Here is an 18,987-nt window from a genome sequence, read left to right as displayed (position 1 = left end):
TTTGAACAGTGACTGTGCACAGAGCTCTGTACTAAGTGCTTGGGAAACTATAATACAATAGAATTGGTTCACACAATCCCTGCCCACAAGGGGAACAGCGTAGCCTCATGGAAAGAGCAAGAGCCTGGTAGTCAAAGGACCTGGGTTCTGATTCCGGCTTCGCCACTGACCTGCTGTGTGAACTTGGGCAACTCACCTAACTTCTCTGTGCCTCAGTTCCTTCATCAGCAAAATGGGGATTCAATACCAGTTGTCAGTCAGTCAGTTGTATTTACTGAGCATTTATTGTGTGCAAAGCACTGTACTAAGCGATTGGGAGAGTACCACACAACAATATAATAGATTCCCTGCCCACAGCAAGCTTACAGTCTAAATGGAGAGACAGACATTAATATGAATAAATAAAATTACAGATACGTACCCAAGTAGTGTGGGGATGGAAGGGAGGATCAATAAAGGGAGCAAGTCAAGGTCAGACAGAAGGGAGTGAGAAAAGTGGAAAGGAGGATTTGGGGAAAGCCTCTTGGAGAAGGTGGGCCTTCAATAAAGCTTTGAAGGTGGGGAGAGTAATTGTATGTCAGATATGAAGAGGGAAGCAGTGTGACTCAGTAGAAAGAGCCCGGGCTTTGGAGTCAGAGGTCATGGGTTCAAATCCCAGCTCCACCAATTGTCAGTTGTGTGGCTTTGGGCAAGTTATTCAACTTCTCTGTGCCTCAGTTACCTCATCTGTAAAATGGGGATTAAGACTGTGAGCCCCACGTGGGACAACCTGATTACCCTGTAACCTCCCCAGCGCTTAGAACAGTGCTTTGCACATAGTAAGCACTTAATAAATGCCATCAATATTATTATTATTATTTTTCCAGACCAGAGGCAAGACGTATTCAAAGGGGTCGGCAGCATTCTCCCTCCTACTTAGAATATGAGCCCATGTGGAGCCTGATTATCTTGTAACTACCACAAGGCTTAGCACAGTGCTTGGCACACAGAGAGCGCTTAACAAATACCACAATTATTGAGGAACTTGAGGTGCAGGGGGTAGAAGCAATTATGCAGATAATCCAGGGACCATTTGCCTGGAAGTTTGCTGTCAGCTACCCAGAATCCCACTTTCACTACCAAGATCACAAAATGACCTTTGTCAAGACGACCCAATAATTCAAACCATCTGACTTGAATGGATGGGGTGGGCCCAAGACCTGTCTCTGTGATCAGTTAGCTCACTGAGGTCACAAAATGATTGACATAATGGTTAGACTCCTGCCCTACTGTATTGACTAAGCAGGAAATCATCTTACTTGGATTGCCACCCCTCCTCATCTCTCCTCACCTTCGTATTTTTACCCCAATTTTTTCCCAGGAAACCTTCCCAGATTAATTCCCCCTGGCTTCAGTTTCTATTTTCTCCAGCCACCTTAAATAAACCTCTGTAAATTAGAGGTCAGTTTGTGTCTGTTACGTGTGCAGCGACGAATCTCTTAGTTTCCTGCTTCCATCACCTGGGTTCTAAACCCGGCTCTTCTGCTTGCCTGCTGTGTGAACTTGGACAAGTCACTTAACTTCTCTGAGCCTCAGCTTCCTCATCTCTAAAATGGAGATTCCATACCTGTTCTCTGTCCCTCTTGGAATCCCATGTGGGAAGGGGCTGTGACTATCTAACTCTATGGCTTTTCTACCCCAAGCAAATCAGGCTGGACACAGTCCCTGACCTAAGTGGGACTCACAGTCTCAATCCCTACTTTACACATGAGGTAACCGAGGCAAACTGAATAATAATAATAGGTAATAATAATAGTATAGTGACTTGCCTTAGGTCACATACCAGACATGTGGCAGAGTCAGGATTAGAACCCATGACCTTTTAACTCCAAGGCCCATGTTCTATTCACTACGCCATTATTCCGGTGCTTAGAACAATAGCTGACACATAGTAAGTGCTTAACAAGCACCGTAACTGTTATTATTATTATTGCATATTTGGCAGAGGCAGAGAGCCTTTAAATTGATTCTGGAACCCAAAATGTCCTCAGGGCAAAGATAAATATTCATTCAATCGTATTTATTGAGCGCTTACTGTGTGCAGAGCACTGTACTAAATGCTTGGGAAATACAAGTCGGCAACATATAGACACAGTCCCTACCCAACAACGGGCTTACAGTCTAGAATGGGGAGATAGACAACAAAACAAAACATGTAGACAGGTGTCAAAATCATCAGAACAAATAGAATAGAATATACAACCGCTAAAATGTATATTTCTACGGTTGAGATAGGCTTGAGCTGGGCTTTTATGTTCTTGATTCTCAGTCACTTTCTGCTTTCATTGTCTTTCCCTCTTCTCCAAGGTGACAGATAAACAACCCTACTTGTTCTATGGCACAGTATGTTTCTGGAAGGGCTGGAGGGGGAATTCTGAATGTTGGGCAAGATCCCATTGTGTTAACCTTTGGCCTCCTTTCCCTATTTGAATATATTGGCATCCCCACATTGTTAATGGATTAGTATCTGTCTCCCCATCTAAACTGTAAACTCATTATGGGCAGGAAAGTGTCCACTAGCTCTGTTGTATTATACTCTCCCAAGGGCTTAGTACAGTGATCCGCATGTTGTAAGCACTCAATAAAGTGCTTACTTTACTGAGAAGCAGCATGGCCCGCTGGATAGAGCATGGGCCCGGGAATCAGAAGGACCTGTGTTCTAATCCTGACTTCACCGCTCGTCTGCTTTGTGACCTCCCAATTTTAAGGACCATGCTCTTTCCATTAGGCCATTGTGAGCTGGCGATTCTATGAGAAGCTACAATTCTTTATTCCAAGTCCAGCAAGTCCCAACATCTGAACCCCAAGCCCAGTTTACCACCCTTGGACTGGCTTCTGACTGAAAGAGTGTTCAAATTGATTTATAGAACTTTTAAAGATCATGACAGCTAACAGCACCCTTTTTTAGAACCTCTGCACCCCATTAAACGGAGACATTGGAAACAGATTGTAGTTCCAGAAAATTCACTTCGGAGAGGAAAAGGTGAGGTGACCGGCCCCTCTACCCCTCCCACTCCCCCCCAGCCCCCAAGACCCTGCAGGCAGCAAACATATACAGCCTTCAACAGTGCGGTACTTGGGCTCGTTTCTCTCCAGAGGGTCAGAACGGCCACGGTTCATATCCAACGGTGGAGATTGATGATCCCCCTGGCCGTGTTATTAACCTCTGCCTTTGACAGCAGCCTAGGGGAATCAGTCAAAGAGAGTCTCCTAAGAGAGTCTCCGTGACTGTCAGAGGACATGTGTCAGGTCCTATTGCCCTTTACAACCAGGAAAGGGGCTAGTCGCTGAGAAGCAGTGTGGCAAAATCATTAGAGCCCAGGCCTGGGAGTGGACCTGGGTTCTAATCCCAGCTCTGCCAAGTCTGCTTGGGTAAGTTACTTCACTTCTCTGGGCCTCAGTTACCTCATCTGTAAAATGGGGAATACTATTGTGTATGGGATAGGAACTGTGTCCAGTCCGATTAACTTGTATCTCTCCCAGTGCTTAGTACAATGCCTGGTACATAGTAAGCTCTTAACAAATACCACAGTTATTATCATTATTATCATCATGGTAAATCTCCAGTAAGTCCAGAATGGGGAGTCAGAGTTGGAAGATATGTTACCTGCACAGAAAAGCAGTCTGTAATTTCTTCCCGGCTTTTCCCTGTGATGCCACCTGTGTTCGGGATCTGGGAAGGTCATCGGGTTTAGCCCCCTGCTTGTGGGCCAGTGAACGACCAAATTATCCAGGAAAGACAGCCAGGACAGGGAACTGTGTCCGAAGCAGGAGGCTTCAGCGAAAAGGACGTGTGTTCAGCTTGGATAATTGAGGAAAAGGTGACGTAAACATCCTGGATAATTGAAGTGTTCATTGGATTCTTGGGACATGGAGCTGGGCGAGCTGTGGACAGTTTCCCCAAGCCTCCTGAAGAAATACTGATGCAAATAAATGTGTTTAAAATAAACACCATGGACTCTGAGAGGGAAGACACTCAGACTTTTTTCCACTAGGCCATACAGATGACCCTGTCGCTTGCCTGCTCTGTGACCTATGCCAAGTCACTTAACTTCTCTGGACCTCAGTTTACTTACCTGGAAAATGAGAATTAAATCCTGTTCTCCATAGAGAAGCAGTGTGGCTTAGGGCAAAGAGTTTGGGCTTGGGAGTCAGAGGTTGTGGGTTCTAATCCCGGCTCCGCCACTAATCAGCTGTGTGATTTTGGGCAAGTCACTTAACTTCTCTGGGCCTCTCTTACCTCATCTATAAAATGGGGATTAAGACTGTGAGCCCCACATGGGACAACCTGATCACCTTGTATCTACCCCAGCGCTAAGAACAGTGCTTGGCACATAGTAAGTGCTTAATAAATACCATCATCATCATGATCTTCCTTAGACTGAGAGCTCCCTGTGGGAAAGGGACTTTTTCTGATCTGTTTATGCTTCCTCTTTCCCAGTTTTTAGTATAACGCACATAGTATTTGAGCATCTGGCATTTGCCCCATCCTCAGTCTCACAGCACTTACATATATATTTCTAAATTGTATGTTGTAAACTTTGTAAATAATTATATAATTATTTAAATTATTATATGCTATGAATTAATTATTTATATTAATGTCTGTCTTGCCCTCTCAGGGTTGCACCTGGATAGTTTCCAGTACTCTACCAGTCTCGACTATGGGAGGGAAAGTCAGGCAGAGGCATACCGATTCCATTCCTAGCTTGGGCAGTGGCTAGCAAATGGAAGGCAATCTGCTATAATCAAAACTCACCCGTGCTGGGCAGCAGAGGCATGGGAAAAAGTCGAGGGTGGAGACTCAGATTTACTGCACAGAAGGAGGCAATGGTAAACTGCTTCCGTATTTTCACCAAGAAAATTCTGTGGATCTACTACTAGAATGATTGCAGATGGAGGTGGGACATTCTGGGAGAGGTGTGTCTATGGTGTTGCTATGGGTTGGACACAACGTGACAGCAAAAAGACAACAACAACGTCTGTCTCCCCCTCTAGACTGTAAACTTGCAGGGAACATTATACCAACTCTGTTGTACTGTACCCTTCTAAGCACTTAGTACAATGTTCTGCACACATAAAGTGCTCAATTAGTACCACTGATTAATAGTAATTACTTAACAAATACCACCATTATTATAGAGTAATGGTGGCAATAGCATCTATTAAGCACTTACCATATGCAGATTACTAAGCATGTGCACTGTATTAAGGTCCCTGATCCTCAAAGGGCTCACAGTCTAATAATTAAAAGCAGGAGAGGGAATAAGGAGAGATTTTTTAAAAATCGCTAAGAGAACATGAAGACAAAACAAAGATCAGTGGTGTGCTGAGGTTATCCTGGCAGTTCAGAGTAGGCAATCACCACCGTGGCCACAGTGACCACTGCAGCAGCAGTTGCTATACTCTGAGAAAGGTACTGTGGAAGTGGTGCCTGGTTGTGGCTGTTTTTCTTCGTCCCACTGGGCTGGTGCAGGGCAGGCTGCGATGGAGGTTCCATGGTGACCTGGAAGAGAACCGGTGAGGCAGCATGGTGGTCCAGTAGAGGAGGACATGAGGACAGTAGGTACACAGCCGTCTTCAGGAAAGAAAGGTGCAATGGATGCCCAGGTCTGGTGGAGGGAACACCAGAGGTCATCACTCAATCGATCGTCTTTATTACACACGTTTTATGTGCAGAGCACTGTACTAAGCCCTTGGGAGAATACAATACAACAGAATTAGCAGGCACATTCCCTGCTCACAGTCTAGCTTACAGTCTAGAAGGAGGTCATCTGCTCCAGACTCCTGCCTCCAGGCCGGTAAACATGAGAAGCAGCTTGGCCCAGGGGAAAGACCGTGAGCCTGGGAGTCAGAGGACGAGGGTTTTAATCCTGGATCGACCACTTGTCTGTTGTGTGACCTTAGGAAAGTCACTTCACTTCTCTGGGCCTCAGTTTCCTCATCGGCAAAATGAGGAATAAGACTGTGAGCCCTATGTAGAACAGGGTTTGTGTCCAACCTGATTCGTTTGGATTGATTAGTTTGTATCTATCCCAGCACTTAGTACGGAGCCTGGGCCATAGTAAGCACATAACAAATACCACAGCTATTACAATCATAAATACAGCCATATGGGAATCACTCTCAGAAATTCCATTGTTTCAGACCCCAAGTAGCTTGGCCACTGGCTGAGGAGACAAAGGCCTATAGATTGTTGACATGCCATTGGCTATTGTCCACAGAAATGGGGCAGAGACCAGTGGGAACACCAGTCTTCCTTCAATCTCCCACCCCTTTGTTGGGTTTGACTCCTTTTTGAGGAGTCCCTCATAGGAGAAGTTATTCTCATGCCCATTTTACAGATGAAGGATTTGAGTCCCAAGGTCCATGCTGGAAGCCTCCCTGTCCACCGAGCTCCTGAGGCTAGTGGATGCCCAAGGCCAATGGCAGGACTCGATAGCTGGCAGGCATCAAGCTGGCCTGGACAGGATACCAAGTCTGAGATCCTCAGACCACAGAGAGCAAAATGGACTGGGACCCTCAAACTACGAGACGGGAGAGTTTGTGTATGTTGATGAAGCTTAGAGCTACGCCACTGAGAGATACTCATCAGGGTTACTCATAATGGAAATGTCTAAGCTGAAGCATCAGATAAAGTTGATTTTCCTTGCTGGGCAGCAGTGGCATAGGAGAGAGTCAAAGGAGGATGATCAATTGATTAAAATATCGATCAAAAACAATGGCAGAGACTCAAATTTTTACTGTGCAGAAGAAGGCAGTGGTGAGCCCCTTCCAGTTTTTTTTTATCAAGAAAACTCTATGGACATATATAGCAGAATGACTACAGATTAAGATAGGATGTTCTGGAGAAAATATGTCCAGAAATTCTCCTTAAATCAGAAACGACTTGATGGCATTTGACACACAGTAGTAGTAGTAATAATAATGATGGCATTTATTAAGCACTTACTATGTGCAAAGCACTGTTCTAAGCACTGGGGAGGTTACAAGAGGGGCTCACGGGGGGCTCACAGTCTTAATCCCCATTTTACAGATGAGATGACTGAGGCCCAGAGAAGTGAAGTGACTTGCCCAAAGTCACACAGCTGACAATTGGTGGAGATTTGAATCTATGACCTCCGACTCCAAAGCCTGTGCTCTTGCCACTGAGCCATGCTGCTTCTCTAGTAGTAGTAGAAATTATTATTAACAATTATCAATAGTGATTATACTGTTTTTATTAAGCACTAACTATGTGCTAAACATTGGAGTAAATACAAAAATCATCGGGACAGATACAGTCTTTGTCCCACATGGGCCTCACATTCTACGTAGGAGTGAGGAAAGGGATTGAATTTCCATTTTGCAGATGAGGTAACTAAGGCACAGGGAAGTGAAGTGACTTGCCCAAGGTCACAAAGAGGCAAGTAGCAGAGCCCGGATTAGAAGCCAAGGCCTTCTCACTCCCAAATCCAGGTTCTTTCCACTAGGCACCCTGTCTCTCATTCTAAGTCTACAGATGAAGAAATTGAGGATCAGGGTGGTTAATTCTATGGACCAAAAAAGACTTCCTTTAAGAATCATGTCTACCAACTGTATAATAATAATTACGATGATTATATAATTATTATTATGATCATTATTCTAATCATAGTGGTATTTATTAAACACTTACTATGCACCAAACACCGTTCTGAACACTGGGGTAGATACAAGCTAATTAGGTTGGACACAGTCCATGTCCCACATGGAGCTCACAGTCTCAATCCCCATTTTACAGATGAGGGAACTGAGGCACAGAGAAGTTAAATGACTTGTCTGAGGTCACGCGGCAGACAAGTGGTGGATTCAAGATAATCAGTTTGGACAAAGACCCTGTCCCACCTGGGGCTCACAGTCTAAGTAGGAAGAAGTGCAACCTGTACTCTCCCAAATGTTGAGTGCAGAGCTATTGATTGATTGATTAATTGATCAGAAACCATGGCTCTTGGACCTCTGACCCTCTGTGACCACCAGAAAGTAGCCATTGAGCTTCACTGACACAATCAATCAATCAGTGCTATTTATCAAGCACTTACTATATCAGAGCACTGTTCTAAGAGCTTGGGAGTGTATAATATAAGAGAATGAGCAGAAACTTTCCTTTCCCATAATGAGCTTACAGTCTAGAGGAGGAGACAGACATTAATATGAATACATAATCTATTATAAATAATTTAAAGATATGTATACAAGTGCAGTGAGGTTGCTGGTGAACCAGGGCTGTGGGTTAGTGGTACGAGAGCGATGAAAGGATAGGGGAGCGAGTGAGTTGAGTTCAGTAGAGAAGGTGGTGTTGAGAGCATCTATTTGCTCATCAAAAGTGAATAGATTGGGTACGGAGGCTAGATGGGGTGTGATGCATATATTGATGTCCGTTTGTATTGATGCCTGTCTCTCCATCTCTAGACTATGAGCTCGTTGTGGTCAGGGATTGTCTCTCTTTATTGCTGTATTGTATTTTCCCAAGCGCTTAGTACAGTGCTCTGCACTCAGTAAGTGCTCAATAAATACGATTGAATGAATGAACGAATGATGCCATTGATTGATCAATCAATAAATGAATGAATCAATCAAGGCCTCTTTTCAACAAGGAGCAAGTAGGTCTGCTCAGAGCTGGGGCGATGAATTGCCGTGTGGTTGGAGAAGACCTGTCATCATCATCAATGGTGTTTATTAGGAGCTTACCATGCACAGAGCACTGTACTAAGCGTTTTGGAGAGTACATTGCAACGGAGTTCATAGACATGTCCCCTGCCCTATCACAGGGAGCCAGCCCAGCTGCTCTTTTCTCTGACACATTGCTGCTCTCCTTCCACCCAGGACAGAGAGTCTATTAGGAGATGAGCGAACGCCAGAAACTTCCCAGCGCAAAACGGAACCCGGACAGGATGCCGGCAGGCCTAGATCGGGAATCACAGGCAGCCAACTAAGTATTGTTACAAGTGGTTTTTTTTAGTGTGGAAATGATCCAGGGGTAATAAAATCCCCATAAAAAATGTCAAGATGACTGATTACTGTAAAGGGCTGGCTTTTTATTGCTGAAGCTCGGAATGAAAAAAGAAAAAGAAAAGAAATGTAAAAGAAATGTCATATTTGCTTAACTTTAGTCTTTAAATTTATCCTCACCTCGCTGCACATTTAGATAATTCAAAGAAAGGTTGGAGGCAGAAGGGATTAATTTAAGGTCATTAGATGTCGAGTCCAGCCGTGACTGTCCATGTATGCTAACTAGCAGTCCGAAACCCATCGAATGGAAAGGTCGAGGCGTGTGGGAAGAGAGTATGAATCTGACTAGCACGTGGAGATTGTCGTGTCGCCCCATGGACTGAGAGTCAGGAGACCAGGGTTCCAGTCCTAACTCTGCCCCTTGCCTGCTGGATGATCTTGTTTAAGTTGCTCGACTTCTCCGTGCCTCAGTTTCCTCACCTGTAAAATGGGGACAGCATATCTGTTCTCCCTTTCTCTTGGACTGTGAGCCTCTGTGGAACAGGAGACTGGATCCAAATTATCTTGTACTGATCATGGTGTTTATCACAGTGCAGGGCACCGAGTAAACACTTAATGGATATCTCTAATACTACCACTGCCATTGCCCTCATTAGAGCTACATCAACCAAAAGTTGAAGTGCAGAAAAGATTAGGGCTGTTTAGGGTTCTTATGACTCCAAATAGAACCAGTTTCAGACTCTGGTGGGGCTGAGAAACAATTGGCAGGAGCCTTGGAGGTTAAAGTTCGCATTTTCCGATTTATCCCTGAAGCATGTCTGCCCTGGCTAACAGAGGGCACTGAGCAGGGGGCTCCTCTGAATGTCCAGCCTGGGCCCAGTGTTCTGCCCAATCACCTTCCCTGGGATGTATCTCAATCAATTAATAAATCGTACTTATTGAGTGCTTACTGTGTGCATAGCACCATACTAAGCGCTTGGGAGAGTACACTATAACAAAGTTGATAGATACATTCCCTGCCCACAATAAACTTTATGGCCTCTGCCCTGCAAATAAGGGAAAATGACCTCTCCGAACCACTCAGCTGTGACTCAGGTTACAGCTCACCCCCATCTCACAAATGAGGCAAGAGTGTCAATCAATCAATCGCATTTATTGAGCACTTACGGTGTGCAGAACATTGTACTAAGTGCTTGGGAGAGTAGAGTATAGTGGAGTTGGTAGACATTTTCCCTGACCACAGTGAGTTTACAGCCTAACTGGTGAAGACAGACATTAATGTAAATAAATGAATAAATGACCGATAGGTACAAAAATGTGGTAGGGCTGAGGGAGGTGTGAATAAATGGAACGAAACCAAGTGCAAGGGTGATGTAGAAGAGAGTGGGACAAGAGGAAAGGAGGGCCTAGTCAGGGAAGGCTTCTTGAAGGAGATGTGCTTTCAATAAGGCTTTGAGAGTGTTGAGAGTGATCGTCTGTCGGATATGAAGAAGTAGGGCATTCCAGGGTTGCACTCTGAAGGTGTAGCCAACAAAGTAACAACTCGACTCTTAGCTAAGCCCAAACTGGCTGACAGGGCAAAATGTAAAGGCCAAATAAAACCGCAGTGGCTACGCGGGTCAGCAGGGCCCTGGCTTCACACTTTCCTTTCTCCCCAAGAAAAGCGAGACTGTCCAGCATTGCAGCTCCACAAACATAACATTCGAAGTTAAAAGTGGGAGCATTATCAGCTCTCTGAATCCTCTGGGGGATTGGATTCTTTCTTAACTGGCTAGTCTAAGATGTGTTTTGTTTTTCCTTAAAAAGAAATCTTGGGGGAAAAAAAGGAAGAAAAATCATTCTTAAAAGTGGTTTGTCAACTTTGGAACCGGGGAGAGCCTGAATTTTCCTGGAAAATCCATTAAAACCCTCTGGCCCAAAGCGATAGCAGCTAGCGTTGTCGGGAATAACTGCATTTTATTTAGACTAGCATATTACATTGAGGGCCAGGATTTTGCCAGTGGCCCAGACCTAGGAAGCATGGATGTATTCCTGGCTATAAAATGGTTGTTACATTTATTGTGTCTCAACCGAGTTTAGTCCTTCTGGCAGTAAATTGTTCTTTTCTCCACACATAGTCGCCCCAACTCTGAGGAAACAGCCAGGCTAGCCACTTTTTGCTCTATAGGAGTGTCCCACAAATCAGCTGGGATGAGTTCCCTGAAAACATGGCTGTTCATTCAGTCGTATTTACTAAGAGCTTATTGTGTGCAAAGCACTGTACTAAGCGGATTTATCTTGGGGTTGTACTGTGGGGGACATTTTCCCATCTATTTACATGAAATTTGTAGGATCCTGTTTCAACTAGCCCCAACCTGATGACCAGGTGATATAGGAAAGTAAAAAAAAATTATAATAATAATAAGAATGCTCCATTAACCCCTTCCTGGCTTTCCTCTGCAATTCCCCTAGCTTGTGCCTAAGGATGTAGTATGAACCCCACATCCCCACAGCACATATGTGTATATCTGTAATTTATTTAATTTATTTATATACTTATTTATTTATTTATTTATTTGTGTACATTGGTGCCTGTCTCCCCCTCTTGACTATGGGCTCGTTGTGGGCAGGGAATGTGTCTGTTTGTTGCTGTAGCATACCCTCCCCAGCAGTTAGTACAGTGCTTCACACATAGTAAGCGCTTAATAAATACATTTGAATGAACGAATGAATGAATGAATTTCCTATCCCATCATTTCATATAATAATTTTGGTATTTGTTAAGCGCTTACTATCTGCAAAGCTCTGTTCTAAGCACTGGGAGGATACAAGGTGATCAGGTTGTCCCATGTGGGGCTAACAATCTTAATCTCCACTTTACAGGTGAGGTAACTGAGGCAAAGAGAAGCGAAGTGACTTGCCCAAAGTCACACAGCTGACAAGTGGCAGAGCCAGGATTTGAACCCATGACCTCTGACTCCCAAGCCCGTGCTCTTTCCACTGAGCCACGCTGCATTCCCATTGTAACTCTCGTTAGTCCAACAAGATTTTGGATTTGAAGGAGCTGACTAAGAGGTTTCAGGAGGAGGGAGAGATGGAGCTTCTCAGAGATTGATGTCTGAATTGACCAGCAGTCTTTGGCATGGGAATAATAATAATAATAATAATAATAATAATAATAATAATAATAATAATTGTAAGTGCTTACTATGCACCAAGCACTGTATTAAGCACTGGGGTAGATTCAAGATTATCATAGTCCCTGTTCTACATAGGGCTTCTCATCTACATAGGAGGAATGTTGGGGTGGAAGAGAACAGGTGTGAACCCTCCTCCCTTTATCCTAAGCTTCGGGCAAACTGCCGGCAGACTACCTTTGTGGGGAACGGGAAAGGAGGTCCTAAGAAAGCCACAAAAGAATGTAAGGAACACAAGCTGTCCCCAACTCAGCCAGAGATAAAGCGACAGAACTTCCCAAGGATCGGAGACCTTGCTTGTCTAATGCTCACCTGTGTAATCCTTTCCGATTATAATAATAACGGTGGCATTTGTTAGGCACTTACTGTGTACCAAGCGCTTTACTTAGAGCTGAGGTTGTTCTAATACAAGTGGATTACAGTGCTTGGTACAGAGTGAATGCTTGAAAAACATTATTGCTACAGCTACTGGCAGAGCCAAGCTCATAAAGGAGTTAGATGGAGAGCAACATTTCAAAACAGTAAGCTCTTAATGGGCAGGTAACATGCCTATCGACTCTGTTATATTTAGTTGCCTCATCTATAAAATGGGGATTAAGACTGTGAGCCCCAGGTGGAACAACCTGATTACCTTGTATCTACCCCAGCACTTAGAACAGAGCTCGGCACATAGTAAGCGCTTAACAAAGAGGAGAGGAAAAAAGAGTCTCAGTCTGGTAAGGCCTCCTGGAGGAGGTGAGCTCTCAGTAGGGCTTTGTAGGGGGGAAGAGAGCCAGTTTGGCGGATATACATCTCCCAGGGTGATAAAAGTGAAACTGATACAAGTCATATGAGGCATGGTGAAGTGGATAGAGCACAGGCATGGGAGTAAGAAAGTCATGGGTTCTAGACCTGGCTCTGCCAGTTGTCTGCTGTGTAACTTTGGGCAAATCACTTCACTTCTCTGTGCCTCAGTTACCTCACGTGCGAAATGGGGATTAACACTGTAAGCCTCAGGTGGGACAGGGACGGTGTTCAACTTGATTACCTTGTATCAACCCCAGTGCTTAGGGAGGTGCTTGGCACAAAGTAAGCTCTTAACAAATGCAATTATTATTATTAATATTACTAAATACCAAACTCTGCTCTCATTATAACGCTTGTGCCCTGCTGTTAGGTTTGGGGAGCTGCTAAGCAAACTGTCAGCTCTACAACAGGAGCAGGAAAGAGAGGAGCAGGCTGATTGTGGAGCTAGCTCTCCGGATTAGGGTTTCATAAACAGCTTACACAGGATGGGCTGATATTTATTTCCAGTTCTTTGGAGTGACTCATGCCCTTTCGGCTTCAACTCTAGCTTATGCAGTCTGAGAGGGCTTGTGAAAATAAAGCGAGCCATCCAAAGGAGGACTCAGGCATGCTACCCTCTCTGGCAACTGGCGAGAGTTATAGCTGGTTGCATTAAACGGAATCGACAAATGGCCACTTTCTCACCCTCCCGGGGCACGGAATGTTTTTCTGTCCGGTGAGTAGGGAAGAAAACTGATTTCACTCATTCTGCATTTGCATCATGTTGAACTTGTATCTACTCTAGCATTTAATGCAGTGGTTGGCAAAGGGAACGCACTTAAAAAGTAAGTTTGGTAGTTCTTATGTGAATCCCTTGGTAAGAGTGGTTGCTGGGATGGGGGTGCAGGTCTGTATTTGCAAGGTTGCAATAAGCCCAACCTTTCAATTAACTCCGCTGAGTTCAGACACCCCCTCTGCCCCCGCCCCCTCCACACACAAACACCCTTCTCCCCTGCCCAACTCTGAGTCGCAGCACATGTATGAAGTGGGGCTGATTCTGGACACTTCCTGCCGGAGCTTAGTAAGGTCAAATTTAGGCCAGGGGTTTTAGGCCTTGTGTTTTGTCCATTTGCCTGATTTTGATGGTCACAAATGGCCAGGGTTAAACTCCAAGGGTTTGTAAGTTGGAATAAGATGCGGGGAGGCCCAGGAGGTACAAATGCGCTCTGGTGTCCCTTGACCAGCCATCCTGACTGTCCACACCGGACCACCAGTGGTGTCCACTCTGCATGCTGTATGGTGTCTCCTCTAAGTGGGTGGGGGTGGGGGTAGCCATGCCCAGCATTGCAGGGAGAAGGGCACCCACAATGAAGAGATGGCTGCCGTCATGTTCCAAGGCCTTCCCTGTCTAAGCCCTCATTTCCTTTCCTCCCACTCCCTCAGCGTGGTCTAGTGGCTTGATTCTGGGCCTAGGAGTCAGAAGGGGCTGAGTTCTAATCCCAGCTTCGCCACTTGTCTGCTGTGTGACCTTGGGCAAATCACTTCATGTCTCCACGCCTCAGTTCCCTCATCTGTAAAATGGGGATTAAGACTGTGAGCCCTATGTGGGACATGGACTGTGTCTAACCCAATTAGCTTGTATCTACCCCAGTGCTTAGAACAGTGCCAGATACATACTGCTTAACAAACACCACAAATGTTATCATTATTATTATTGAACATGAATTTGCTCCCTTTATTCACCCCTCCTTTAGCCATACAGCCCTTATGTACAGATCTGTGATTTATTTTTAATGCCTATCTCCCCCTCTAGACTGTCAGTTCCTTTTGGGCAGGGGACATGTCTACCAAATCTGTTGTACTGTACTCTCCCAAGCGCTTAGTCAGTCAGTCAGTTGACTGTATTTATTGAGCATTTACTGCATGCAGAGCACTGTAGTAAGCACTTGTAAGAATGTAATATAACAATAAACAGAGCACATTCCCTGCCCACAATGAGCTCACAGTCTAGAGGGGGAGACAGACATTAATATAAATGAATAAATGACAGATCTGTGTATATGTTCTTTGGGGCTGGGATGGGGGATGAATAAAGAGAGCGGGAGAAGAGGAAAGGAGGGCTTAGTCTAGGAAGACTTCTTAGAGGAGATGTACAGAGTGCTCTGCACACATTAAGTGCTCAATAAATATCATTGATTCATTGGTTGATTGCTCATGGCCTATAAGACTCACCCACTTAGGAGCCCGCTTCTATGTCAGTTGGCTATGCCAACCTGGCTATGCCAGCCACCCCAGATCTAGAGGTGGTAGGAATAGAGCTGGAACTGCATGTGCAGAGAACAGGTACCCAAACCCTGACCCAGATCGCTGGGATGACCCAGCGTCATCAGCGGCATCTAGTGGCTAGAGGACAGGCCTGGGAGTCAGAAGGACCTGGGTTCTCATCCCGACATTGCCACTTGTCTGCTGTGTGACCCTGAGCACCTCACTTAACTTCTCTGGGCCTCAGTTATCTCATCTCTAAAAGTGGGGATTAAGACTGTGAACCCTACATGGGACAGGGACTCTGTCCAAACTGATTTGCTTCTATACCACCCCAGCACTTAGGACAGTGCCTGGCACATAGTAAGTGCTTAAGAAATGCCACAGTTACTATTATTATTATCGATATTATTATCATTAGGACTGGGCATTTTGAACCCAGCCAGAAGGCTGGAGGTGCTGAGATGGGAAGCTCCTTGAAGGTAAGGATCATGTTTACTTAATGTCAGTTATACTCTTCCAGGCAAGTACTCTTGATCAAATGATGAGCTGATAAATGTTTGCGTGCTTATGTATCCAACATAAATTTCTCATGGATGACAATGATTTCACACTTTTTATTTGTTATTGTTCCATAAAGCTTTCATCTTAACAGGTTGGGGGAGGTAGGGTGGGAGGGGGGCCTTTACAAGATTGTCAAGACACAGATTCCAGATCACACACGTGCTCTCCTCTCATACAACACACATGCCCACACATCCACCTGCACACACACACACACACACACACACTCTCTCTCTCAATATTTAACTTCATGTTCAAGGTGTAACAAAACAGCTGAGTAAGAGTTTTCCATGCCAGCCTGTCGGCTTTCCTTGCTTCACCTCCTCTGTTGTGCTACTTAATCGGGGGGGGGGATAAAATCCGTACTGCGAAATGGTAGACTGATGTGGCTTTTTCCCTGCCCAACAAAGGTGGAAGACGGTGCTTCCCAAACAATCCTTATTCTGATTAACTTTATTTTGCTTTTCTTTTACCTCTAGCATCTGCATGGGGCCTCCCTATAATAGCAGAATGAACGGTTTCTTCTGGAGAATTTCCCATGAGCCTCAGGGGGATCGTCCCAGAAAAACAGATGTACAGAGAACCAAAGGGAAGAAACACAATAGGCTGGGTTGGGATATTTTTTTCATGATAAAAAACCCTTTAAGAGATGTGGAGCTCTCTCATCTGAAACATAGGTGGATGAAAGAGCCCAGCCCGCCATTTTGAAAATGCCCCAATGGCTATTGTTTCCCAGCAACTGGGAACAGTTGCCTGGGAGAGATGGCTCTGTGCAGCAGCAGGTGGGCCCATGATGCATTAGGAAGAACATAAGCAGCAACCCCACTTCCCAGTGAGCGGCGGCAAAAGTGGGTGATGGCAGCCTCTCCACTGGATTCCAGTTCTTAGGCACGATGGAATGTTGCTCAAACACAGAATGGCGATATCTGGCCCATGTTTGCCACCTTCAAAGGCCATTCACAAACCAGGAAGAGGGGACTCAGTCAGCTGCCTTCAGTTCCTTTGGGGCCCTAACAACTCATCCCTCCAATATACTTTCTGGCCCAGTTTCTTAAATTGGCTGGGAATACCAACTGGGCCCGACAACTTTTGCTAATACCAATAACTTGCAAGAGCTCCACTGGAGCTGGTGTACAAATACCTTTAGGGCGTAGAACCAGTCTGGGCCCAGAGTCTGACCCTTGGAAGACTCTAATGGAAGCAGTGTGGCCTAGTGGGAAGATTGCAGGACTGGGTATCAGAGGACCTGGGTTCTAATCCCAGCTCTGTCACTGGCCCACTGTGTGACCTTGGCTGAGTCACTTAAATCCTCTAAGCCATCAGTTTTTTCATCTGTAAAATAAGGATTTGATACTCTTCTCCCTCCCACTTAGACTGCGAGCCTTATGTGGGACAGGGACTGTGTCCTATTTGACTACCAGGTGTCTTCCCCAGTGCTTAGCACGGTGCTTGGCACACAGTAAGTGCTTCACAAATACCACAGTTATCATTGTTAAGGACTACAGGTTCTCGGAGGCCTGGGATTTCTCCAGCAAACAGGAATGATCCTGAACACCTGTCAGGATCTTGGAAGCCCGGTTCCTCCTCTCTTCTTCCTGACACTGAACGACAGAACATATAACCCAAGGTACAGAAAGGCCGGGGGCAGAGGGGGAAAGTGGGTGGGTTGGAATGGATGGGTTGCTATGCAACCTCCACCCCTATTAGCCCCTCTCCCTCACATTCATTCATTCATTCAATCGTATTTCTTGAGCGCTTACTGTGTGCAGAGAGTGGGACATTTCTTTTCTATACCAAGGGATCATTACATCTTCTGAGACTAAGTGTGACTTTGGGGAAAAAATTTTCAGGGAATTTCTCAGGTCAAATTGGCTCAAAAGGGTTGAAGGTTTTCTAAGAGGAGGAGAAGGGCTAGGGAATCAACAGGTCAACTTACAAACCCCTGAAAATAGGGGATTATGACCCAAACTCCAACACCTTACCTCAGCACTGCACTGCTTATGCTGTTGGAATCATTACAGATGCATACAAATATATGACTTTCAAGTGGATTAAATAAAGTTCAGAATATGCTACATCGTTTACACTTTGGCGCACTGGCAGCTATGAGAACCTGGGGAAAAGAAAAACCCAACTTTCTTTCCGATCGAAAATCCTTGTAAAATGTTTGGAAGAAAATATCGTACATTTCTTTGTTTTTTTCTCGCTTAACAAAATAAATTAAATATACACGGTTTCTGTTTAAACTCTCTATAGAATTCCGGAGGTTTTCTAGGTGGGACTGAATTCCTTTCGAGTGCTGTGGTTAGCTGGAAAATCCCGGAATCAGCTCCCTGGAGACCCGGCAGCCTGTAGGACAGGGGAGTAGCTTCATTCCCTGGAGTCACTTGAGGGTTTCGGCGTGGACCCTTGTTTATCGGGATGGAGGAGAGAGGGAACGTCTGTCCCATTTCTCTGTCAGCCTCCAATGACGTCACAGTGGTTTGCCTTCAGGACGGGCACTGCATTTGGGATCTTCCTTAGTTCCTCAGGGCTATTATTAATATTTATTATTATCTCTTTTTCTTAAATATAAATAGAAAGGGTCCTGGATAGGATTTCCTTCTTAGGGACATCGACAGGGGCATGGTGGAGGACGGAAAATCCTTTTCGGAGCCAGGGAGAGGGTCCGGGAGAAGCTGGGGAGAGAGTGGGGCTGAGCCAGTCTGTAGGCCCAAGGGACTGCAGGGAGTGACGGGGGAGTCAGGGCGTCCTCCTCCCCCCACCCGATGCACCACCCTTGTTCCAGAAGCGTTGGGGTGAAGATGTTGAGGTCTCTGAATAGGGAAGTCCTCACCTTTCTGAGGGGTTTGGGGGAAGTGGACAGGCCTAGAGATCTGTCGCTGGATCACGGGGTCAGATCCCTTGCCGGAGCTGGGGTGAGAGCCGCCACTAATGTACGGAGCACCTCGTCTGTCGGAATCAAACCACAAGGTCTTCCCTCCAACCCCGACGGCTCCGACATTTCTTGTCGCCTCATGAAACGCGGGCTTGCCAACCCCAGTTTTTCTGGTTGTTGCTAAATCTGGGACCGTTCTTGCCATCCCGATGGTCGCCAGCAAAGAGCCGAGAGAGGAAATCCCTTCCCGCTGCTTCAGGATTTCCCGGCCTTCCAACAGGTCCTGGACTGGGAGACTTCCTTCATCATCCCACCTCTAGATCCCTACCTGCA

General features: G+C 45.4%; 1 non-coding gene across 1 annotated transcript; it reads left to right on the top strand.

Annotated features, from left to right (window-relative positions):
• The first annotated feature begins 4,651 nt into the window (after positions 1-4,651).
• On the top strand, positions 4,652-4,789 carry LOC119933782. The gene has a single exon (XR_005452655.1). It is a non-coding gene; the product is annotated as a small nucleolar RNA SNORA7 (small nucleolar RNA).
• Positions 4,790-18,987: the final 14,198 nt, after the last annotated feature.

Source organism: Tachyglossus aculeatus, chromosome 10, assembly GCF_015852505.1.
Source record: "Tachyglossus aculeatus isolate mTacAcu1 chromosome 10, mTacAcu1.pri, whole genome shotgun sequence".
In the NCBI taxonomy this organism is placed as follows: domain Eukaryota; kingdom Metazoa; phylum Chordata; class Mammalia; order Monotremata; family Tachyglossidae; genus Tachyglossus; species Tachyglossus aculeatus.
Note: the sequence above shows the minus strand (reverse complement) of the source record. Positions and strands in the feature narration are given on the sequence as shown.